The sequence below is a fragment of the Lissotriton helveticus genome, chromosome 3_1 (assembly GCF_964261635.1).
Source record: "Lissotriton helveticus chromosome 3_1, aLisHel1.1, whole genome shotgun sequence".
NCBI classification, from domain to species: domain Eukaryota; kingdom Metazoa; phylum Chordata; class Amphibia; order Caudata; family Salamandridae; genus Lissotriton; species Lissotriton helveticus.
Genome location: NC_136061.1, coordinates 1,807,596,866 through 1,807,606,638, shown reverse-complemented (window position 1 = coordinate 1,807,606,638; position 9,773 = coordinate 1,807,596,866).

The following is a 9,773-nucleotide window of genomic DNA, read 5'->3' as shown; positions in this document are numbered from 1 at the left end:
AGAGTGGGTGAATGCTGCAGAGTGGGTGAATGCTGCAGAGTGGGTGAATGCTGCAGAGTGGGTGAATGCTGCAGAGTGGGTGAATGCTGCAGAGTGGGTGAATGCTGCAGAGTGGGTGAATGCTGCAGAGTGGGTGAATGCTGCAGATTGGGTGAATGCTGCAGATTGGGTGAATGCTGCAGATTGGGTGAATGCTGCAGATTGGGTGAATGCTGCAGATTGGGTGAATGCTGCAGATTGGGTGAATGCTGTCTATTGGGTGAATGCTGTCTATTGGGTGAATGCTGTAGATTGGGTGAATGATGGAGATTGGGTGAATGATGGAGATTGGGTGAATGATGGTGAGTGGGTGAATGATGCAGAGTTTCTGAAAGATGGATAGTGTGTGAATGATGGATAGAGTGTGAATGATGGAGAGGCAGAGTGCTGTTGCGTTTTTGAGTGTTAGTGTGTGTAACTGAGGGTGAGTCGTTGAGGGTGAGTGAGGGTGATGTTGAGTGAAGGTGAGGGTGAGGTGTTGAATGGTATTGAGGGTGAGGGTGAGGTGTTAAGGGTGAGTGAGTGTGACTTGTTGAGGATGAGTGAGGGTGAGTGAGGTGTTAAGAGTGAGGTGTTAAGGATGAGATGTTGAGGGTGAGTGATGGTGATGTTGAGTGTAGATGAGGGTGATGTGTTGAGTGTGAGTGAGGGTGAGTGATGGTGAGGGTGAGTGAGGGTGTGGAATTGTGGGTGAGGTGATAAGGGTGAAGTTAGTGAGGGTGAGGTGTTGAGGGTGAGGGTCTGAGGGTATGCTGTGCTGTACCTGCTCCGTGTGTGAGGGAAGCTTGCACTGTTTCCGCCTGTGCTGTACCTGATGTATGTGTGAGGAAAGCTTGCACTGCTGCTGTCGGTGCTGTACCTGTTCCATGTGTAAGGGAAGCTTGCACTGCTGTTGGCTGTGCTGTACCTGCTCCGTGTTTGAGTGAAGCTTGCATTGCCGTTGCCTGTGCAGTACCTGCTCCGTGTGTGATGGAAGCTTGCACTGCAGCTGCCTGTGCTGTACCTGATGTATGTGTGAGGGAAGCTTGCACTGCTGCTGTCGGTGCTGTACCTGTTCCATGTGTAAGGGAAGCTTGCACTGCTGTTGCCTGTGCTGTACCTGCTCCGTGTTTGAGTGAAGCTTGCATTGCCGTTGCCTGTGCTATACCTGCTCCGTGTGTGATGGAAGCTTGCACTGCAGCTGCCTGTGCTGTACCTGATGTATGTGTGAGGGAAGCTTGCACTGCTGCTGTCGGTGCTGTACCTGTTCCATGTGTAAGGGAAGCTTGCACTGCTGTTGCCTGTGCTGTACCTGCTCCGTGTTTGAGTGAAGCTTGCATTGCCGTTGCCTGTGCTATACCTGCTCCGTGTGTGATGGAAGCTTGCACTGCTGCTGTCGGTGCTGTACCTGTTGCATGTGTAAGGGAAGCTTGCACTGCTGCCGCCTGTGCTGTACCTGATCTATGTGTGAGGGAAGCTTGCACTGCTGCTGCCTGTGCTGTACCTGCTCTGTGTGTGAGGGAAGCTTGTACTGCTGCCGCCTGTGCTGTACCTGATCTATGTGTGAGGGAAGCTTGCACTGCTGCTGTCGGTGCTGTACCTGTTCCATGTGTAAGGGAAGTTTGCACTGCTGTTGCCTGTGCTGTACCTGCTCCGTGTTTTCGAGTGAAGCTTGCACTGCTGCCGCCTGTGCTGTACCTGATCTATGTGTGAGGGAAGCTTGCACTGCTGCTGTCGGTGCTGTACCTGTTCCATGTGTAAGGGAAGCTTGCACTGCTGTTGGCTGTGCTGTACCTGCTCCGTGTTTGAGTGAAGCTTGCATTGCCGTTGCCTGTGCTATACCTGCTCCGTGTGTGATGGAAGCTTGCACTGCTGCTGTCAGTGCTGTACCTGTTGCATGTGTAAGAGAAGCTTGCACTGCTGCCGCCTGTGCTGTACCTGATCTATGTGTGAGGGAAGCTTGCACTGCTGCTGCCTGTGCTGTACCTGCTCTGTGTGTGAGGGAAGCTTGCACTGCTGCCGGCTGTGCTGTACCTGATGTATGTGTGAGGGAAGATTGCACTGCAGCTCTCGGTGCTGTACCTGTTCCATGTGTAAGGGAATGCTGTTGCCTGTGCTGTACCTGCTCCGTGTTTGAGTGAAGCTTGCATTGCCGTTGCCTGTTCTGGAGCAGCTCCGTGTGTGATGGAAGATTGTGAGATCTGGCATAACGGAAGAATTGGTAGTGCGTGCACAGTTTTTTTTTTGTTTGTTTATTGTTGTAGTGAAAAGTTTTATGTATGCACTGTGTATGTTCTCTTTGTGTGTTTTCTTTTTTATATTTTCTTTATTTCAGGGAATGAGCTGCTACGATGGACAGGTAATGACAAATTAATTTGCATAATATTAAAGCGTGTCTTTGTGACTTTTATACTTTTGTTTATTGATTTGCTTATTGTAAAGCTAATGTAATTATTTTATTAGGTCTCTCTGCTCGCATGTACTTTCTGCCTGGCTTCTTGCATTTGATTTTTATTTTATCAATGGCTGCTATTTCGGTGTATTTGTTGCCATGGATTGTGTTCCGTTTTGCCGTACGTGTTTTTTGGTCGCACTTGGCTTGTGTATACGTTTGTAAAATTATTTAGTGTATGTAATTAAAAGGTTTTTTTTTTTCTGTTCTAGTAAAGGGTATTACGCAATGTATTCCCTTTACGTTTGTTACGTAAGGGATGTTAGCGTTCTATTTTTTAATTGATGGTGATGTAATTATGAGCGTTACGTAATTTTTAGCCAATCGCAGCTCTACGTTGTGTGACGTAGCGTTGCATTTGACGTGCGTCAACGGGGCTTTTTCCAAATTGATGTGAATGTTCGTGCGGTAAAGGTGTGTTATTCCTCCGTGTTTGTTGCTGCGTCGTCTGACTGGTAAGATGTACATTTATTAAAAGTGAGTACATGAATTTGAATGTATTAATACGTGTGTGTATATACGTATTATTAATAATGTTTTATTAGGATGTATGAGTGTTTTATTTGTATTGCGCCATGTGTATTATCGAGTTTTGAGTTACAATATTCCTTAGTACTGTTCTAAAAGATATATGTTTGAAAAATATAGTTTTTTCGAAATGTTACATAAAGCAATGTTTATGTTTGTATGTGTTATGTCTTTGAAATTGCGTCCCTTGTTATTTCTCGCTCACTTTCCTTGTGTTTTGAATTTTTCTTGATCTTTATGCGAATGTTGGCTCGTGTTTAAGTAGATTCTTTGGGATGCATTGAGTAATCTTTGCTAGTGTCTTCCTGGTATGTAGTTTCAGTAGTTCCGTTTCGCCTGAGGTGGCACTGTGATGTTTATTTTTCCTCTGACTTAGCTTTTGCTTGTGTCATTTGTACCGGTATGTGACTTGTTTCGCCGCTATTCATTTTTTTTGTTAGTTGCTTGTTGTAGTTAAAAGTATAATGTATGCACTGTGTATGTTCTCTTTGTTGTGTTTTTTTTTATATTTTCTACATTTCAGGGAATGAGCTGCTACGATCGACAGGTAATGACAATTTTATTTGCATATTATGAAAAAGTGCCTTTGTGAGTTCTTATACTTTTGTTTATGCCTTTCCTTTTATTGATGTTAATGTAATTATTGTATTTGGTTTTGCTTTGCTCGTACGTATTTTCTGTCTGGCTCCTCTCATTAGAGTGTGTTTAGTATTTTATCAATGGCTGCTATTTAGTTTTATTCTTTGGCATGGATTGAGTTTCGTTTTGGCGTACGTGTTTTTCGGTCGCACTTTCCTTGTGTGTAGTAATTTTCTCTTGCACGGCATCCCTTATGTCCATTTCTGCAGCAATAGCACATTATTAACATTCTGCAACCCCACACTACAATTGAGCGACATGAGATCATCACTAATTGCCAGTAGAGCCGTATTTAGAACTCCCCCAGTCTCATTTAGACATAGAACTGCAGTACTGTACAGCACCAAAGCATGCTTGTATAGCTGTAATTCTGTGTGCAACGTACAAAAAGTTGTTCTAAAGCGTGCACTTCAGGCTGGTGGTGTGTGTGACTGTTGAAAGCGTGGATTGATGGCTGTTTGTGTGGGTGTATGCATGGTGAAAGGATGCACTGATGACTGTTGTGTGTGTACGCCTTGTGAATGTGTCCATTGCTAGCTATTAGTGTGTGTGCCTGTTAAAAGCGCACATGTTGGGATTGTATGTCGTTTGTCTGCTGAGTAATGCTGTAGTGGTAATGAGTGGTGCTGTGGTGGTAAGTGTTTGTGTGTGGTAGTAGTGTGATAGTGTGTTGATGGTGAGTGAGGGTGAGGTGTTGAGGGTGAGTGGATGATGGTGTGAGGGTGACGGTGTGAGGGTGAGAGTGAGTGATTGTTGGCGAGCGTGAGGCTATGAGGCTTATTGAGAATGTGAGTGGGTGTGCGAGGATGTGTGAGAGTGTGTGAGTGTGGATGTGTGTGAGGGTGGGGGTGTGTGAGCGTGTGGGCATGTGAGTGTGTGGTGCTTAGTAATGCTGTAGTTGGGATGTGTTGTTCTGTGCTAGTGATGAGTGGTGTTGTGATGGTGTTTAATAATTACCACCACAGCATAACTCAGCACCACAACAGTTGCAGTTCTCCCAACAATGGCATCACTGATGTCCACGAATGCAACATGCAGCAATACCACTTTATCTTTCTGCAGCCCCACAGTACCATTGAGCAACAACACTGCTTCACTCTGCACTTCCACATCCGTATTTTGCAAACACACAGTCTCATTTTGACATAATACTGCAGTACTGATGACTGTTGTGTGTGTATGCCTGGTGAAAGTGGCCATTGATAGCTGTTGTTGTGTGTGTGTGACTGTTAAAAGCGTACATGTCGTTATTGTATGACCTTTGATTGCTGCAGTGGTGATGAGTGGTGCTGTGGTGGTAATTGTTTTTTTGTGTGGTTGTAGTGTGATAGTGTGTTGAGGGTGAGTGAGGGTGAGGTGTTGAGGGTGAGTGAGGGTGAGGTGTTGAGGGTGAGTGAGGGTGAGGCGTTGAGGGTGAGTGAGATTGAGGGTGAGTGAGATTGAGGGTGAGTCAGTGTGAGGCGTTGAGGGTGGGTGAGGCTATGAGGGTGAGTGAGGCGTTGAGGGTGAGTGAGGGTGAGGTGTTGAGGGTGATTGAGGATGAGTGAGAGTGAGGGTAAGTAAGGGGTTGAGGGGGAGATGTTGATCGTGATTGAAGTGTTGTTGTGGTGGTAAGTGTTTGTGTGTTGTTGTAGTGTGATAGTGTGTTGAGGGTGAGTGAGTATGAGGGTGAGAGGGTGAGAGTGAGTGAGAATGAGGGGGAGGTGTTGAGGGTGAGTGAGGATGAGTGAGGGTGAGGAGTTGAGGGTGGGTGAGGGTGAGGGGCTGAGGGTGAGTGAGGTGTTGAGGGTGAGGTGTTGAGTGTGATTGAGGATGAGTGAGAGTGAGGGTGAGTGATGTGTTGAGGTTGACTGAGGCTGAGGCGTTGTGGGTGAGTGAGGGTGAGGTGTTGAGGCTGAGGGTGAGGAGCTGAGGGTGAGTGTGGGTGAGGCGTTGAGGGCGAGGCGTTGAAGGTGAGAGAGAGTGAGGTGCTGAGGATGAGGGTGTGAGGGTGAGTGTGGGTGAGGCGTTGAGGGTGAGTGAGGGTGAGGTGTTGAGGGTGATTGAGGATGAGTGTGAGTGAGGAGTTAAGGGTGATGTGTTTAGGGTGAGTCAAGTGTTGCTGTGGCGAAAAGTGTTTGTTTGTAGTTGTAGTGTGATAGTGTGTTGACGGTGAGTGAGGGTGAATGAGGGTGATGTTTTGAGGGTGAGTGAGTATGACAGTGAGGTGTTGAGGGAGAGGTGTTGAGGGTGATTGATGATGAGTGAGATTGAGTGTGAGTGAGGAGTTAAGGGTGAGGTGTTGAGGGTGAGTGAAGTGTTGCTGTGGTGGTAAGTATTTGTTTGTTGTTGTAGTGTGATAGTGTGTTGACGGTGAGTGAGGGTGAGTGAGGATGAGTGAGGGTGAGTGAGGGTGAGGTGTTGAGTGTAATTGAGGGTGAGGTGTTGAGGGTGAGTGAGGGTGAGGGGCTGAGTGTTATTGAGGATTTGAGGCTGAGTGTGGTTGAGGTGTTGTATGTTATTGAGGATGAGTGAGAGTGAGTTTGAGTGAGAGTTTAAGGGTGAGGTGTTGAGGGTGAGTGAAGTGGTGCAGTAGTGGTAAGTGTTTGTGTGTTGTTTTAGTGTGATAGTGTGAGGGTAAGTGTGGTTGAGGGTAATTGAGGCAGATGTGATGAGGGTGAGTGAGGATGAAGTCTTGAGTGTGAGTGAGGATGACGGTGATTGAGGGTGAGGTGGTGAGGGGCTGAAGGTGAGTGAGGTTGAGTGAGGGTGAGGTGTTGATGGTGATTGAAGGTGGGTGAGGGTGATGGTGATGTGTTGAGGGTGAGTGAGGGTGAGGTGTTGAGGGAGAGTGAGGGTGAGGTGTAATGTAATTATTGTTTTCGTTCTTGCTTTGCTCGCACGTATTTTCTGTCTGGCTCCTCTCATTAGAGTGTGTTTAGTATTTTATCAATGGCTGCTATTTAGTTTTTTTCTTTGGCATGGATTGAGTTTCGTTTTGCCGTACGTGTTTTTCGGTCGCACTTTCCTTGTGTGTAGTAATTTTCTCTTGCACGGCATCCCTTATGTCCATTTCGGCAGCAATAGCACATTATTAACATTCTGCAACCCCACACTACAATTGAGCAACATGAGATCATCACTCATTGCCACTAGAGCCGTATTTAGAACTCCCCCAGTCTCATTTAGACATAGAACTGCAGTACTGTACAGCACCAAAGCATGCTTGTATAGCTGTAATTGTGTGTGCAACGTACAAAAAGTTGTTCTAAAGCGTGCACTTCAGGCTGGTGGTGTGTGTGACTGTTGAAAGCGTGGATTGATGGCTGTTTGTGTGGGTGTATGCATGGTGAAAGGATGCACTGATGACTGTTGTGTGTGTACGCCTTGTGAAAGTGTCCATTGCTAGCTATTAGTGTGTGTGCCTGTTAAAAGCGCACATGTTTGGATTGTATGTCGTTTGTCTGCTGAGTAATGCTGTAGTGGTAATGAGTGGTGCTGTGGTGGTAAGTGTTTGTGTGTGGTTGTAGTGTGATAGTTTGTTGATGGTGAGTGAGGGTGAGGTGTTGAGGGTGAGTGGATGATGGTGTGAGGGTGACGGTGTGAGGGTGAGAGTGAGTGATTGTTGGCGAGCGTGAGGCTATGAGGCTTATTGAGAATGTGAGTGGGTGTGCGAGGATGTGTGAGAGTGTGTGAGTGTGGATGTGTGTGAGGGTGGGGGTGTGTGAGCGTGTGGGCATGTGAGTGTGTGGTGCTTAGTAATGCTGTATTTGTGATGTGTTGTTCTGTGCTAGTGATGAGTGGTGTTGTGATGGTGTTTAATATTTACCACCACAGCATAACTCAGCACCACAACAGTTGCAGTTCTCCCAACAATGGCATCACTGATGTCCACGAATGCAACATGCAGTAATACCACTTTATCTTTCTGCAGCCCCACAGTACCATTGAGCAACAACACTGCTTCACTCTGCACTTCACATCCGTATTTTGCACACCCACAGTCTCATTTAGACATAATACTGCAGTACTGATGACTGTTGTGTGTGTATGCCTGTTGAAAGTGGCCATTGATAGCTGTTGTTGTGTGTGTGACTGTTAAAAGCGTACATGTTGTTATTGTATGACATTTGTTTGCTGCAGTGGTGATGAGTGGTGCTGGGGTGGTAATAGTTTTTTTGTGTGGTTGTAGTGTGATAGTGTGTTGAGGGTGAGTGAGTATGAGGGTGAGAGGGTGAGAGTGAGTGAGAATGAGGGGGAGGTGTTGAGGGTGAGTGAGGATGAGTGAGGGTGAGGAGGTGAGTGAGGGTGAGGGGCTGAGGGTGAGTGAGGTGTTGAGGGTGAGGTGTTGAGTGATTGAGGATGAGTGAGAGTGAGGGTGAGTGATGTGTTGAGGTTGACTGAGGGTGAGGCGTTGTGGGTGAGTGAGGGTGAGGTGTTGAGGGTGAGGAGCTGTGGGTGAGTGTGGGTGAGGCGTTGAGGGTGAGCCGTTGAAGGTGAGAGAGAGTGAGGTGCTGAGGATGAGGGTGTGAGGGTGAGTGTGGGTGAGGCGTTGAGGGTGAGTGAGGGTGAGGTGTTGAGGGTGATTGAGGATGAGTGAGAGTGAGTGCGAGTGAGGAGTTAAGGGTGAGGTGTTTAGGGTGAGTGAAGTGTTGCTGTGGCGGAAAGTGTTTGTTTGTAGTTGTAGTGTGATAGTGTGTTGACGGTGAGTGAGTGTGAATGAGGGTGATGTATTGAGGGTGAGTGAGTATGACAGTGAGGTGTTGAGGGTGAGGTGTTGAGGGTGATTGATGATGAGTGAGATTGAGGGTGAGTGAGGAGTTAAGGGTGAGGTGTTGAGGGTGAGTGAAGTGTTGCTGTGGTGGTAAGTATTTGTTTGTTGTTGTAGTGTGATAGTGTGTTGACGGTGAGTGAGGGTGAGTGAGGATGAGTGAGGGTGAGTGAGGGTGAGGTGTTGATTGTAATTGAGGGTGAGGTGTTGAGGGTGAGTGAGGGTGAGGGGCTGAGTGTTATTGAGGATTTGAGGCTGAGTGTGGTTGAGGTGTTGTATGTTATTGAGGATGAGTGAGAGTGAGTTTGAGTGAGAGTTTAAGGGTGAGGTGTTGAGGGTGAGTGAAGTGGTGCAGTGGTGGTAAGTGTTTGTGTGTTGTTTTAGTGTGATAGTGTGTTGGGGGTAAGTGTGGTTGAGGGTAATTGAGGCAGATGTGTTGAGGGTGAGTGAGGATGAAGTCTTGAGTGTGAGTGAGGATGACGGTGATTGAGGGTGAGGTGGTGAATGGCTGAAGGTGAGTGAGGTAGAGGCGTTGAGGGTGAGTGAGGGAGAGGTGTTGAGAGTGAGGGTGATTGAAGGTTTGAGGGTGCGGTGTTGAGGGTGAGTGAGGGTGAGGTGTTGATGGTGATTGAAGGTGGTTGAGGGTGATGGTGATGTGTTGAGGGTGAGTGAGGGTGAGGTGTTGAGGGAGAGTAAGGGTGAGGTGTTGAGGGTGAGTGAGTGTAATTGAGGGTGGGTGATGAGTTGAGGCTGAGTGAGTGTGAGTGAGGGTGTGATTGGCAAATGTGAGTGTTTTGCATGTGTGAATAGTTATTTTAATGTGAAGTGTGTTAGTGTTTTTGTATGTTGTTGTAGTAGAATGATGCTGTTGTGGTGGTGTAGAGTGATGTTGGTGTGTTGATGAGTGATGTTAGTGTGGTGCTTCCTAATGCTGTTGTTGTGATGTGTTGATGATGAGTTGTGGTTTGTTAGTGTTCAACTATTACCACCAAAGCATAACTCATCCCAACAACATGTGCAATTCTCACAACAACCTAATTTGTGATGTCCACCAATGCAACACGCATCAATACCACCTTATCATTCGGCCCCCCCACAGTAACATTGAGCAACAACACAGCATAACTCGGCACCAGCACAGGCGTATTTAGCACAACAACAGTCTCATTCATACATACTACTGTAGTGCGTGCAAGCTACAAAGTATGTGTATTTTGTATATGTGTTTGTAATGTCAAATGGATAGGCTGAATGTTGTATGTGGGTGTGACTATGTTGTATAAATTGAGTGTATTACTTACAATTTGCCTTTTGTAGAGCAAAAAATACCATAGAAGTTGTAAAATTTGTATCCCACACTTATTTATTTATTTAAAAAAAAAAAAA